Source organism: Schistocerca americana, chromosome 3 (genome assembly GCF_021461395.2).
Source record: "Schistocerca americana isolate TAMUIC-IGC-003095 chromosome 3, iqSchAmer2.1, whole genome shotgun sequence".
NCBI classification, from domain to species: Eukaryota; Metazoa; Arthropoda; class Insecta; order Orthoptera; family Acrididae; genus Schistocerca; species Schistocerca americana.
This window is the reverse complement of record NC_060121.1, coordinates 105,096,405-105,112,612: the sequence shown is the minus strand read 5'-3', so window position 1 is coordinate 105,112,612 and position 16,208 is coordinate 105,096,405. Positions and strand designations below refer to the sequence as shown.

Below are 16,208 nucleotides of genomic sequence, written 5' to 3'. Positions count from 1 at the left end.
AATCTTTCACATAACCCCACAGAAAGAAATCGCATGGGGTTAAGTCGGGAGAGCGTGGAGGCCATGACATGAATTGCTGATCATGATCTCCACCACGAACGATCCATCGGTTTTCCAATCTCCTGTTTAAGAAATGCCGAACATCATGATGGAAGTGCGGTGAAGCACCATCCTGTTGAAAGATGAAGTCGGCGCTGTCGGTCTCCAGTTGTGGCATGAGCCAATTTTCCAGCATGTCCAGATACACGTGTCCTGAAACGTTTTTTTCGCAGAAGAAAAAGGGGCCGTAAACTTTAAACCGTGAGACTGCACAAAACACGTTAACTTTTGGTGAATTGCGAATTTTCTGCACGAATGCATGAGGATTCTCTACCGCCCAGATTCGCACATTGTGTCTGTTCACTTCACCTTTAAGAAAAAATGTTGCTTCATCATTGAAAACAAGTTTCGCACTGAATGCATCCTCTTCCATGCGCTGTTGCAACCGCGCCGAAAATTCAAAGCGTTTGACTTTGTCATCGGGTGTCAGGGCTTGTAGCAATTGTAAACGGTAAGGCTTCTGCTTTAGCCTTTTCCGTAAGATTTTCCAAACCGTCGGCTGTGGTACGTTTAGCTCCCTGCTTGCTTTATTCGTCGACTTCCGCGGGCTACGCGTGAAACTTGCCCGCACGCATTCAACCGCTTCTTCGCTCACTGCAGGCCGACCCGTTGATTTCCCCTTACAGAGGCATCCAGAAGCTTTAAACTGCGCATACCATCGCCGAATGGAGTTAGCAGTTGGTGGATCTTTGTTGAACTTCGTCCTGAAGTGTCGTTGCACTGTTATGACTGACTGATGTGAGTGCATTTCAAGCACGACATAGCTTTCTCGGCTCCTGTCGCCATTTTGTCTCACTGCGCTCTCGAGCGCTCTGGCGGCAGAAACCTGAAGTGCGGCTTCAGCCGAACAAAACTGTATGAGTTTTTCTGCGTATCTGTAGTGTGTCGTGACCATATGTCAATGAATGGAGCTACAGTGAATTTATGAAATAGCTTCAATCATTTATAACAGCCCTGTATATGTCCCCGTGTATCCACGTCCTATAACGCTCGTATACAAATCGTATGATTACTGCACAGGGAGAGACACTAATTTGCTCGTCAGATTGCTTTGCATTGGCATGGAATACAGCAGAGCAATGCCTGTATTTTGCAGTGTCTGTAGAGTTCCTGGAAGCGTGATCACGTGGTCGAGGTCGTTACGGAGACCACTCGCATGAAGCGGGAAACACGGTTTCAACTCCCGGTCAGGGGCAAATTTTCATATGCTAATAATAAATAGTCCAGCCGTTGCATAACCGTATTCGCAATTCGCGAATGCGTTCAATAATCATCATTAATCTTTTCTCATCTCCGCACCAATTTAGAGTATCTTTTCCCTTAATCTTGCGACCGTACGGGGTTCTACGACAATGTGCATGCGCAGTGTGTATTTGGTGTGGATGACGAAATAAAATAAAATCTGTCTCATCCTGTCGCTGAAAATCAAAGTGCTAAACTGTTCACAAGTTCTATATCAGCTCGGAGTCTCATTGTGCTACAGCACGAAAAGATTTACCCACACATTACACGGCACAAACACTTCAGTGCGTTGTGGTTGGACTTACGAGCTTGGCTACATTTCGTCTACGGGGTGCCAACTCACAACCGTCGCAATGTACCTAACGTTCCAACAAAAGTATTTGATATAAACACACGCGGGATTTGCTACGAAAAAATCACGTATGCAATCACATATTTTTTAAAGTTTCACAAATTCGAGATTATTGGTTATCACTGTTAGCATTCAACCGCGATTCTTATACATATATATTAACAACGCGTTTCAAAGGACAATGCTCTCATCATCAGGTTGTCAAGTCTATGTCATGAAATTAAACGGACTAAAAAGACAAAATACCATCACAAATAGTTGGTAAGTCCATAGAGTGAAACAGAATTAAAAGTATATTGGACTGTGGGTCCTCGTCTTACATTGAAGTTGTTGACACAAGTCGATGGCTGTCCCATAGCTACCAAGTATGCTGTCGCACTGTGCCGGCTCGGGAGCTGTTGTGGACTGACGTGCCTAGGTGTTGTGGCGTGGTTACAGCCGTGTGCTTGACGGTAACGCTATGCTATTGGGCGCCTTATTTCCTTATTGCATTGGTCTGCCATCGTTAGCCTCTCGCAACTCCGTCAGTGACATGCTACCAGTTTAAAGTCGCATACGTACCCTAAAATAATTCTAAAAACCCGCTAAAAAATCTCATTTCTTTAAAATTATCTTGTGCATTTAGAATATTGCTTTGTTTCTTTTCATGGATAGCTATCTCGAATTCAAATGGTTCAAATGGCTCCGAGCACTATGCGACTCAACTTCTGAGGTCATCAGTCGCCTAACTAACCTAAGGACATCACACACATCCATGCCCGAGGCAGGATTCGAACCTGCGAGCGTAGCGGTCACGCGGTTCCAGACTGAAGCGCCTTTAACCACACGGCCACACCGGCCGGCTATCTCGAATTCCTTTAGTAAATCAAGTTTCCTCCCTTTCTTTTCTACATGCAATATTTCTACGTTATCTTCTATGTTATTAAGGGGATGGCCTGTTTCATATATATGGTTCGCAACAGCTGATTTGCCATAATTTCCCAACCTGAACGCATCTTTATGTTCTTTATACCGGATCGCGAATGATCTGCCTGTCTGCCCTATACATTTTGCACCACAAGTTCTGCACTGAATCTTATAAACTCCCGATCTTTCAAACTTATTTCTCTTCTCGCCAATATCGTGCTTAAGGCTATACCTCACTAGGTTATTAGTCTGAAAAGCTATTTTAACATCGTATGGCTTAAAAATATTTGCTATCTTTTGTGAGACTGTTCCGTAGTATGGCATCGTGATAATTTTCTCTTTCTCTCCATCAGGTTTATTCTTTTTGCGCTTATTACTTTTCCGTAACAGTTTTTTAACCATATCTATTCTGTAACCGTTATTCATCGCTATTCTCTTAACGGTATTAATTTCAGTCTCCCTATCTTTTTCGCTCATAGGTATATTGACTGCCCTATGCACGAGACTACGGAAAGCAGCTTCTTTATAAGCCTGCGGATGGCATGAATCATTCGGGATCACGGCATCAGTCGTAGTTTGTTTTCTATAAACGGAGAACACATGTTTGTTGCCCTGGTTTTTTATATTCAGGTCCAGGAACTGTAAACAATTGTCAGTTTCATACATCATGGTAAATTCCATTGTATTATGTGCGTCGTTGAACTTTTTTACTATGCGACAGCATACTTGGTAGGTATGGGACGGCCATCGACTTGTGTCATAACTTCAATGTAAGACGAGGACCCACAGTCCAATATATTTTTAATTCTGTTTTACTCTATGGACTTCCCAACTGTTTGTGATGGTATTTTGTCTTTTTAGTCCGTTTAATTTCATGACATCGACTTTACAACCTGATGATGAGAGCATTGTCCTTTGAAACGCGTTGTTAAAATATATGTATAAGAATCGCGGTTGAATGCTAACAGTGACAACCAGTATAACGACAACTGTTACCTCGACTCCATAATGGGTTATATTAAATCGTTAGTGTCAGGCGAGACATTGAGGTTAGTGTATAAATACAAAAATGTAAGACGTAAGTTATTAGAAACTGCCGCAAACATATAATTTAACAAAGAATGTGTGAAGAATCATCCCGAATTACGTGAAGTTGAAACTTTGTGATCGCAAGTCATGGGCGGGACGACTAGCTGTTGAAAAAGCAAAAAAGTTTTGGATACGCGCAGAAATTAAATATCTGTATAAAAAGAAAGACTTAATTAAAAAAGAAATAGTTCAAACAGAGACTAAGGTCAATGAAATATTACCGGTGAACGTATGGAAGAGGTTACATGTAGACTTCACAAAATACTACAGAAAGAGTTTATAAAGAAAAAAGAAAAACTAGATAAAAAACTTCGTAAATTAAGTAATAACACGCGCGAAGATGAAAAAGATCAACAACAAAGCCTTTCGTCTGTAGACTTTTATCCACGGGTGGTTAACAAAACGGATATTGTATTTGATAATGCAGAAGTAGAAATGTTAAATAAGGCATTAAAGTTTAATATTGAGCCGTCATTTAACAAGAAGATCGCAAAAAGAAGTAATTCCCCTCACTAAAATGACAACGTAAATTGCCAAATTAAATAATAATGAAACCGGGCATGTCGGTCATAAACTACATAAAATAGTAAAAAAGGAACTAAATAAGCGAAATAATGTTAATCATAAGACTAGAGCAGACCGACTAACTGTCAATTCTATAAATGAAAAACTTAATGAAGTGAAAGCTATTGCCACGAAAGCGGATAAGGGGAATACAGTCGTAATATTAAAAGAGGAGGAGTACGTTTCGAAGACCTTAGCGTTTTTAGTCGAAAATGGCATTACGGAAATTCCGAAAGACATAACAGCCAATTTCCAAATTAAACTAAAAAATGTTCTTAAACGCACAAACTTCCTGCTGACAGAAGCCGAAAAAAGAAGATGTGTTATCATGAATCCATCGGCCCCCAAATTAAGATCACAGGTGAAGATACATAAAGATCTGCATCCGGTTCGTCCGATTGTTAACGGTCGAAATAGACCAGCATACAAAATAACGAAATTGTTGAACCAAATTCTGAAAAAGACTTACGTGTATAAAAATAACTATTCGGTACGTGGTAGTATGACCATGATAGGTGAAATTAAAGATACGCCGGTCACTGACACTTACCGTTTGGTTTCCTTGGATGTTAACAACTTATACTCCAGTGTTCCGGTTAACGAGACTATAGAAATCATTAAGAGAAATTTCCTTAAATACGGTAAAATTTCAACGCAAGAGACAATTGAATTTATTGAACTCCTACAGCTCATTACAAATTTTTATTATTTTACGTTTAATAACAAATTTTATATTCAGGTCGATGGGTTAGCCATGGGGTCCAGTATTTCAGGAACTATGGCGGACATTTTTATCAACGACCTTGAAGATAAAGTTCTAAAATCTGACGATAACATTATGGATAAAATTGTTTATTACAAACGTTATGTTGACGTCACTCTGTTACTTGTCAATGGTTCCCGTGAGGACATTGAGGATATAGTAAAAAAGTTCAACGACGCACATAATAAAATGGAATTTACCGTGATGTATGAAACTGACAATTGTTTACAGTTCCTGGACCTGAATATAAAAAACCAGGGCAACAAACATGTGTTCTCCGTTTATAGATAACAAACTACGACTGATGCCGTGATCCCGAATGATTCATGCCATCAGCAGGCTTATAAAGAAGCTGCTTTCCGTAGTCTCGTGCATATGGCAGTCAATATACCTATGAGCGAAAAAGATAGGGAGACTGAAATTAATACCGTTAAGAGAATAGCGATGAATAACGGTTACAGAATAGATATGGTTAAAAAACTGTTACGGAAAAGTAATAAGCGCAAAAAGAAAAAACCTGATGGAGAGAAAGAGAAAATTATCACGATGCCATACTACGGAACAGTCTCACAAAAGATAGCTAATATTTTTAAGCCATACGATGTTAAAATAGCTTTTCAGACTAATAACTTAGTGAGGTATAGCCTTAAGCACAATATTGGCGGGAAGAGAAATAAGTTTGAAAGATCGGGAGTTTATAAGATTCAGTGCAGAACTTGTGATGCAAAATGTATAGGGCAGACAGGCAGATCATTCGCGATCCGGTATAAAGAACATAAAGATGCGTTCAGGTTGGGAAATTATGGCAAATCAGCTGTTGCGAACCATATATATGAAACAGGCCATCCCCTTAATAACATAGAAGATAACGTAGAAATATTGCATGTAGAAAAGAAAGGGAGGAAACTTGATTTACTAGAGGAAATCGAAATAGCTATCCATGAAAAGAAACAAAGCAATATTCTAAATGCACAAGATAATTTTAAAGAAATGAGATTTTTTGGCGGGTTTTTAGAATTATTTTAGGGTACGTATGCGACTTTAAACTGGTAGCATGTCACTGACGGAGTTGCGAGAGGCTAACGATGGCAGACCAATGCAATAAGGAAATAAGGCGCCCAATAGCATAGCGTTACCGTCAAGCACACGGCTGTAACCACGCCACAACACCTAGGCACGTCAGTCCACAACAGCTCCCGAGCCGGCACAGTGCGACAGCATACTTGGTAGCTATGGGACGGCCATCGACTTGTGTCAACAACTTCAATGTAAGACGAGGACCCACAGTCCAATATACTTTTAATTCTGTTTTACTCTATGGACTTCCCAACTGTTTGTGATGGTATTTTGTCTTTTTAGTCCGTTTAATTTCATGACATAGACTTTACAACCTGATGATGAGAGCATTGTCCTTTGAAACGCGTTGTTAATATATACACTCCTGGAAATGGAAAAAAGAACACATTGACACCGGTGTGTCAGACCCACCATACTTGCTCCGGACACTGCGAGAGGGCTTTACAAGCAATGATCACACGCACGGCACAGCGGACACACCAGGAACCGCGGTGTTGGCCGTCGAATGGCGCTAGCTGCGCAGCATTTGTGCACCGCCGCCGTCGGTGTCAGCCAGTTTGCCGTGGCATACGGAGCTCCGTCGCAGTCTTTAACACTGGTAGCATGCCGCGACAGCGTGGACGTGAACCGTATGTGCAGTTGACGGACTTTGAGCGAGGGCGTATAGTGGGCATGCGGGAGGCCGGGTGGACGTACCGCCGAATTGCTCAACACGTGGGGCGTGAGGTCTCCACAGTACATCGATGTTGTCGCCAGTGGTCGGCGGAAGGTGCACGTGCCCGTCGACCTGGGACCGGACCGCAGCGACGCACGGATGCACGCCAAGACCGTAGGATCCTACGCAGTGCCGTAGGGGACCGCACCGCCACTTCCCAACAAATTAGGGACACTGTTGCTCCTGGGGTATCGGCGAGTACCATTCGCAACCGTCTCCATGAAGCTGGGCTACGGTCCCGCACACCGTTAGGCCGTCTTCCGCTCACGCCCCAACATCGTGCAGCCCGCCTCCAGTGGTGTCGCGACAGGCGTGAATGGAGGGACGAATGGAAACCTGTCGTCTTCAGCGATGAGAGTCGCTTCTGCCTTGGTGCCAATGATGGTCGTATGCGTGTTTGGCGCCGTGCAGGTGAGCGCCACAATCAGGACTGCATACGACCGAGGCACACAGGGCCAACACCCGGCATCATGGTGTGGGGAGCGATCTCCTACACTGGCCGTACAGCACTGGTGATCGTCGAGGGGACACTGAATAGTGCACGGTACATCCAAACCGTCATCGAACCCATCGTTCTACCATTCCTAGACCGGCAAGGGAACTTGCTGTTCCAACAGGACAATGCACGTCCGCATGTATCCCGTGCCACCCAACGTGCTCTAGAAGGTGTAAGTCAACTACCCTGGCCAGCAAGATCTCCGGATCTGTCCCCCATTGAGCATGTTTGGGACTGGATGAAGCGTCGTCTCACGCGGTCTGCACGTCCAGCACGAACGCTGGTCCAACTGAGGCGCCAGGTGGAAATGGCATGGCAAGCCGTTCCACAGGACTACATCCAGCATCTCTACGATCGTCTCCATGGGAGAATAGCAGCCTGCATTGCTGCGAAAGGTGGATATACACTGTACTAGTGCCGACATTGTGTATGCTCTGTTGCCTGTGTCTATGTGCCTGTGGTTCTGTCAGTGTGATCATGTGATGTATCTGACCCCAGGAATGTGTCAATAAAGTTTCCCCTTCCTGGGACAATGAATTCACGGTGTTCTTATTTCAATTTCCAGGAGTGTATGTATAAGAATCGCGGTTGAATGCTAACAAGTGATAACCAGTATAACGACAACTGCTGCCTCGACTCGATAACGGATTATATTAAATTGGAGATTATTTCCAATATGAATATCGAAAAATGGTTAGTCACAGATCACAATAAATTAATTTGAGAGCCTGACCGAGTTTCTTAAGGTCTCTGAGGCAGTTGAGTAAACCACGATTAACTGTGTGAGTTACTTTTAGAAAACCGTTGAAGTAACACTGTATATCAAACTATTAATTTTACAATGTCTACACTCTGAAACCGTATAAGTGCAGCTTCTACCACACGCAACCCGAGAAGTAAAACGTTCATCAGATACCGAAAAATATCTGCGTTTGAAAATAGGGACTCTGAATAATTCACACACGCAAACTCCAGTCACAGACTAACACAGTCTGACCACCTCCAACGGCGTCCAAACATAGAAGGTTAACGCGTCTGGCATCCCGGTCTCCTGTTTCAACTCCATACCTACGCCCTTCCTGTCAACTATGTCTGATTGCCTCCTTTCACTTCCGCCGCCCCTCCTATGTTCGCATCCATAATGCCGATTCCCGCTTCCCGCACCTTCTACCCCTCCACAGGTGTGCCCCAGGGCTCTGTCCTCTCCCCTCTCCTCTACAAAGCAGATATGCCTCAACCCCCCCCCCCCCCCGCCCTCCAGTACACCTCCTGCAGTATGCCGAAGACACTGCCTACCTTGCCCTCACTCCTACCCCTCAATGGTCCCAATGCCTTCTCCAGAATCAGCTTTTTGCCACATGGTGTAATCAGTGCCTCCTGAAAGTCACTCCTTCCAAGACCCAGGCAATTATCGTAGGTCGTACCACTCGCTCTTTCCGGCTCCTGTCCTGTCCGCCTCTGCCCCACCCTCACCTACCTTGGCCACACCATTGACAGTCACCTCACCTGGACCCTTCATCTCCGCTCTATCCAATCCAAAGTCCACGACCGCCTCTGACTCCTCAAATTCCTCTCTGCCCAGACATGGGGGTTGAAACCCTCTACCATCCTCCACACCTACAAATCCTTAATCCGTCCCATCCTCTGTTATGCCAGTCCTGCCTGGATATCCCCCCCCCCAAATTCTAAAAGTCCCTCCTGATCCTCGAGCACCGTGCACTCTGCCTCTGCCTCCTATCCCCCATGCGCTACAACCTGGTTCCTTTCCCCCATCTGCTCTTATTCCTTGCACATATCTGCGTCCTCTACACATCCTGTCACCTTGATCCCTCTCATCCCCTAGTTGCTCCTCTCCTCTCCAAGCCCTGCCCTCTGCTGCACCTTGATAGTTGTGTCCCCCCTACCCGCCACCTCTACACCCTGCATCTCCTTTCTGAAGGTGGCTTCTGTCGACTCCCCCTTGCGGATGATGCCCTCTCTCCCTCCATTTATCCCTCCTATCAAATCTGATCCTCATCTGCCCCTGCCCTCCTCTGTCCTTTTCCTCGGCTCCCTCTGCCCCACTTCCGCCTTGTTTTTTCCCCGCCTACCCTCTCTCTGCCTCCCTTCTCTCCCCTGAGCCTTTTCCTCTCCACTGCCTTTCCCACTCCTTCCGAGTCAGCAAAGTTCCACCGTTTTTTCTGTGTCCTCTCCCTCCATCAGTTCCCCCCTATCCCCCCCTATCCACAGTAATATTCAGTATACCTCTCTCGGTGGAGATGATTCTCAATCCCATTATTACAGGTGTCTTGCTTAGGCTATCGAGTTGATTCTTTGTATCTTATTGCGTCTCTCATGTTATCGTTATATCTTGCAGAAAAGTGAGGCTGTCTAATTTGCACTATTGCCTCCTATAGCGTTTTTGTATTCTCATTCATAGTTTATTGCTATCTACTGTCTGACAACTTTGTCCAGTGCTGTGTTGAACAAAACTGTCGCAATTCCATCTCCCTATTTAATACCCGTATTGATCACAAAATGTTTGTATAGTGCTTTTATGAATCTTACTCTTTCTTTTGTGTCTGTCGGAATATCCACCATCAGTACTCCTGTCGCGCTACTTCTTTGTTCTCGAGGATCCTTCCAAGAATTAAAATCCCTGTTTACCCTATCTCTGTTCTCCTTAAACTATAAAATATGAAAGCGGTTCTGTCCTTCAAAAAAACTATGTCAGTTTTTTTATGTCGTTGTGCATCTCAGGTAGTATTATCGTAAGGTACCCGTATAGTACCCACTATAGCAGTCATATCGGCTAATAGTCCTTGAGTCGCTGTGTAAAACAACAGGAACTGATTAAAAAACAGACGCTCCGCTTATGTTTCAGTCGGATTACATTTACTACAAAACCTCTTGCTGGAAATCGTTATGTTTCTAAAATAAAGGTGACGCATTTGGACATTGATTATGACCTTTGGGAGATAAATTGGAAATCCTATATAGGAAAAAATCATTTGATCAAAACAGTATCTGTTCACTACACCAATTACTTTTAGACTGTAGCGTGATAGAGCGTTCAAAAATGATTCAAATGGCTCTGAGCACTATAGGACTTAACATCGGAGGTCATCAGGCCCCTAGAACGTAGAACTACTTAAACATAACTAACCTAAGGACATCACACACATCCATGCCCGAGGTAGGATTCGAACCTGCGACCGCAGTAGCAGAGCGGCTCCGGACTGAAGCGCCTAGAACCGCTCTTCCACAGCGGCCGGCGACAAAAGAAGGGGTTAAGTGCGGGTAAGAGTGGCTGTGACGACCCTTCCAACATGTGACATGTCCACGATGGCGACGGGCACAATTGTAGTCTGGCGTCAATCTGACGTCATTAATCCACCTTACAGCTCACACGAACTTCTGAGCCCTGACCTTCTTGAGCATGTGTCAACACCTTGCTCCTTGATGCATCGTCGAGTTCAAGGATGACGTCGCAGACAACCACGTTATTACACCGTTACAGTGGAGGGCTTCAGACATCTCTGATCCTACATTGTTATGGATAGCAATGAGAGTCGATCACGGGGATTCGAAAACGTGATACTTGTTTTGCGCAGTGTATATAGACGGAACTCTACTACCGTGTCTGAAGTAGGTAATCGGGTAATAATTACATCTGGTCACTAATTAACGAAGTAGTTCTTTCGGCACACACTTCTCAGACAATCCCAGAAATATGGAATGGTAGTCTAATTTTTATCTATAGCAAATTGGAAAAATACTGGGGTGGTTTGTAGTGCTACACCTGAATGGAGTACGATAAATCGAAGAATTAAACGACTACGTTGTTGTTATACTGTACAGAAGGATAATTCAGAATAGTACTGACTTTATAGCAACGGCACAGGCTTAAAGAAATTCAGAATTATCGCTCAATCCATTGCACTATTTACTGCATATACACATATCTTACGAACAAATTAGTTCCACACAAATGCACGAATAAAATACATGTAAGGGAAAGTGGAGGTATAGTACGTACCTAAGCAAATACTATTATTTTGATGTATTCATAATAACCAACCCAAAACCAGCACTATGTAGGATTCTTTTAGTTACTGTACTTCTACTACACTAAATATACATCTGCTTCCCCATGGATACTCTGCAAATTACACTTAAGTGCCTGGCAGAGAGTTCTTTGAACCACCTTCACATTACTTCTCTATTTTCCACTTCAAACCAGCGCCCAGAGCCTGCGAGCTCTGATTTCCCTTATTTTATCATGGTGATCGTTTCTCCCCTGTCTCCAAGCTGGTCGTAAGTTGTGTTCCAAAAATGGACAGCAAAGAGACAGAAGTTCAAGTGGTTCAAATGCCTCTGAGCAATATGGGACTGTGGCCATCAGTCTCCTAAAACTTAGAACTACTTGAACCTAACTAACCTAAGGACATCACACACATCCATGCCCGAGGCAGGATTCGAAACTGCGACCGTAGCGGTCACGCGGTGAGACAGAAGTGATGACACTTTCTGCAGAACCTGACCACCATTTTTCAGGACAATGCTCAAGCACGTACAGTGCAAGCTGTTACTCATTTGTTTGACTGATGGGGCAGCTAAGTGCTATACCACCTACAGTACTCCCCTGACTTAGCCCTCGTGAAAATTTGGAATTTGTGGCAAGGTCTTATGGGACCAACCTGCTGAGGTCATCGGTGCCTAAGCTTACGCACTACTTAATCTGACTTAAACTAACTTACGCTAAGGACAACACACACACCCATGCTCGAGGGAGAACTCGAACCTCCTACGGGGGGAGCCACGCTGGCCGTGACAAGGAGCCCCACATCGCGCGGCTACCCTGCGCGGCCTAAGCCCTCGTGAGTTCAACTTGACTTATAGACTGAAGGAAACATTTCACGGCATTCGCTTCAGAACCGCTACAAATTCGTCGGGCAATAGACCGCGCCGCTTGAACTGTCAACACAACTGGCACTGCACCCAATATCCTACGACTTCCAAATTGCTGGTAACGGGTTATGCACAATGCTGGTGACTACTTTGGAGGTCAGTAAAACTTCGAAACTCGTATCTACTTTGTACAAGCTGTAAAAAAATAGTTGCGTTATTAAAGTTGCAATCCTCGTAACTAGCTGATTCCGACTCTATGAAAGGGGAGCTCTTTCCCATTGTCGAGCCGTGCTGTGAGGCGTTAGCGGGCTCTTTTGTTGGTGCCCTGCCCTATGAGATTGTTCCCTGAGGTGTGAATTAGGGCTTTCGGCGAAGTTTCGATTGGCAGTGGTGTGGCCTGCATTGCTTGTAGAAACTGGTTGAGCCTGCCAGCTTCCTAGTTCGCTGAACGCCCTGCGTTGCTTCCCTGAAAAGTAACTTAGTTGTGGTCTCCAGCTGAGACGATTGTGGTGATAGTATTTTATTGTTTGGTTTTAATAATGTTTCAGCCAAATGACGCCTAACATTATTATTACCACCATCTGTGCAAGCGGTAGAAATGAGACGGTGACCGCCGGCCGGAGTGGCCGAGCGGCTCTAGGCGCTACAGTCTGGAACCGTGCGACCGCTACGGTCGCAGGTTCGAATCCTGCCTCGGGCATGGATGAGTGTGATGTCCTTAGGCTAGTTAGGTTTAAGTAGTTCTAAGTTCTAAGGGACTGATGACCCTCAGAAGTTAAATCCCATAGTTCTCAGAGCCATTTGAGACGGCGACCGCAGGTGCTAATGGTTCTGTTATGAACATTTATGATTGATATTAATTTTAATTATGTTTTAAATTCTGACTTGGCAATAAATATTAGTTTTCTTGAAATTACTGCAACCAGTCGCCTTTTGTTTTTTCCTCAATTCTTTTATCGCCCCATTACCGGTTTCGAACCGCCTAGCGATTCATCGTCAGGTGGTACAAATTTATAGACTGTCTGCAGCAGTGTGGACGTTATGTAGCTGCGTCAAAATGCATAACGTTTATACATTTTGACGCAGCTACACGACTTCCACACTGCTGTAGACATTCGATAAATATGTACCATCTGACGATGAATCGCTAGGAGGTTCGAAACCGGTAATGGGACGATAAAAGAATTGAGGACAAAACAAAAGACGACTGATTGCTGTAATTTCAAGAAATCTTTATGCATCACAGACGCAGTGTTCATCATCCACAATGGATAAAAGTTTTGGATCTATTTGTATACCTGGTGAAGTTTTCTATGTTGGCACCCTTGGGTGTTGTAATACGAGATTACTTACCTGCTTATTGGCGTCTGATTGGGCCTGTAAGCCGTCTTGTACTGGTATCTTACCGCTATATTATTAACACGACCAGGATTGTTGTTTAAAAATCACTTAAACTACGTTTGTAGCTTGGTTACCTTGGGCTCAGCAGTCTTCTTCACCAGGCCTTGTATTCTCTTCAGTGATCTACGAAGGTCCAATGTTGTTCTTCTGAAACCTTTGCCCAAGCTATTAAGGTCTTTCCTTGAAGCACTGGCGTATCAGTTCGTTAGAGATAGTCACCAGTGTTTAAATTGTACTATTCATCAAATTATTAATTTAATCCGTTAGTCGCCGCTTGCCGGGTGCCGTTGTATCTTATTGTGGATTGCTTGTTCAGGCAGCTATTAGCTGAAAGTGTGTTATCGTACTAATTGTCCTGTTGGTGTTTCTAGGCATCTTCTTGTCGCATGACGCTTGTTTTACGAGCGCCCTGCTGTTGGCTGATGAGTCACCTACTGTTTCTGCAGTCTACGTGCGCAACCGACCCAGCCTGACAAGGTTTAGCGCACCGGCGGCGCGATATCACAGGCCGGCACTTGGGATTCGCCGCTGCCGTTACCGGTTGTGTGAAGCTGCTCTGCTGCAAGGTGACTACGTGAAGTCTTTTCTTCGGTGGTTCGCATGGGCGGAGGTCTTTTCAGACTTCACGGGTTTTTGTCTTTCGGCTTGGATCCCTTTTGGTTCAAATGGCTCTGAGCACTATGGATCTTAACTTCTGAGGTCATCACTCCCCTAGAACTTAGAACTACTTAAACCTAACTAACCTAAGGACATCACACACATCCATGCCCGAGGCATGACTCTAACCTGCGATCGTAGCAGTCGCGCGTTTCCAGATTGGAGTGCCTAGAACCGCTCGGCCACCACGGCCGGCCCCCTTTTGGTGCCGTGCGCTTTGTGTATCAGGTTTTCGCTAGTCAGTTGCCACATTTGCTGGCCCTTGTGTCGCTTAAATTGTCAGTTTTTTCAGAGGACCATGATACTTTTCCGTTTGTAATTTAAAACGATTCTGCGAGCTTGGAGATTTAACTTTATTTGAACATTTTTTCTGTTACTAAATTTGAGCTGGGGCAACGGTCTTGCCGCAGTGGATACACCGGTTCCCGTCAGATCACCGCAGTTAAGCGCTGTCGGGCGTGGTCGGCGCTTGGATGGGTGACCATCCAGACCGCCATGCGCTGTTGCCATTTTTTGCGGTGCACTCAGCCTCGTGATGCCAATTGAGGAGCTACTCGACCGTATAGTTGTGGCTTCGGTCGAGAATACCATCACAACGACCGGGAGAGCGGTGTGCTGACCACACGCCCCTCCTATCCGCATCCTCCCTTGAGGATGACCCGGCGGTCGGATGGTCCCGGTAGGCCACTCGTGGCCTGAAGACGGAGTACTGAATTTGTGCTAGTCGTTGTTACATTTTACCTTAAAATATTCTGGTCTGTGATTTGACAGCATTTTGTTAGCTTGGGACATTTAAATTATTTAAGGACAGGCGTGAGTCAAAATGCTTTCTTGCACTTAAACATACATCTCTCCGAAAATATTACAAACAAAACAGTAAAAATTGAATGAGATTTTCACTTTGCAGCGGAGTGTGCGGTGATATGATTCTTCGTAGCAGATTAAAACTGTGTGCCGGACCGAGACTCGAACTCGGGACCTTCCCAGCTTTACAGAAGCTCTCCGGCGAACCTTGCAGAACTATCACGCCTGAAAGAAAGGATATTGCGGAGACATGGCTTAGCCACAGCCGAGTTCGAGTCTCGGTCCGGCACACAGTTTTAATCTGCCAGGAAGTTTCAGTAAAAATTGAGACTGTTATGTACAACATAATTCTTGATATTCTGTGCAAATTTTTGTTTGAAAATGCGCATCGACATACGTTTTATAAGGATTTTAATTTTTAATTAGCCTTTTTTCTATAATTCACCTTTACTCGTAAACTAATCAAGCAGTAAAACTGAAATTTCACAGTTTACGTCAGTTTCGGAGGATAATAAAACATAGGGAACAAATTTTTGTTTAAAGCCATAGTCGCTTTGAAATCGATTTTTCAGTTTTGTGCTACCCGGAACTGCTCTACTTTTCTGAAGTTTTAAAGCAGAACATTTCTCAGAGAAAATATAACGGAAAAGTGTTGCTTACGATTATTCATTACGTAATTCTTAAGAACTATGCCACATTTCAGAGTGTTAGCTTTTACAGTTCCTGAGAAAATGTACAGTATAGCTCAAAAAAGTCTGTTTATGGCAGTTCGCAAGTAAATTTTTTTTTAAATTTTTGACTATATTGCTGTACCTCTAGTGACTAATGTTGCCCATATCCATAATCTTTATTCTAATCTTCGTCTTCCTAGAGTGATCTCTTCCCCTGCCTCCTTACCCTATCCAGATTTTCGTTTTCTCTTCTGCTGTCTCAGCTTTATCTAGTCACATTTCATCGTTGCTTTTGAGTATCTTCAGAGCGAACGCACCTGAATATAAATCTAGTCTCTGCAACCACTTAGGCCGGCCTGAGTGGCTGCGCGGTTCAAGGCGCGTCAGTCTGGAACCGCGCGACCGCTGCGGTCGCAGGTTAGAATCCTGCCTCGGGCATGGATGTGTGTGGCGTCCTTAGGTTAGTTAGGTTTAAGTAGTTC

The 16,208-nt window shown here is 44.3% G+C and overlaps 1 pseudogene; it reads left to right on the top strand.

Moving 5' to 3' along the window:
* The first annotated feature begins 14,642 nt into the window (after window positions 1–14,642).
* Window positions 14,643–14,760, top strand: LOC124607572 (annotated as a pseudogene).
* The last annotated feature ends 1,448 nt before the right edge of the window (window positions 14,761–16,208 follow it).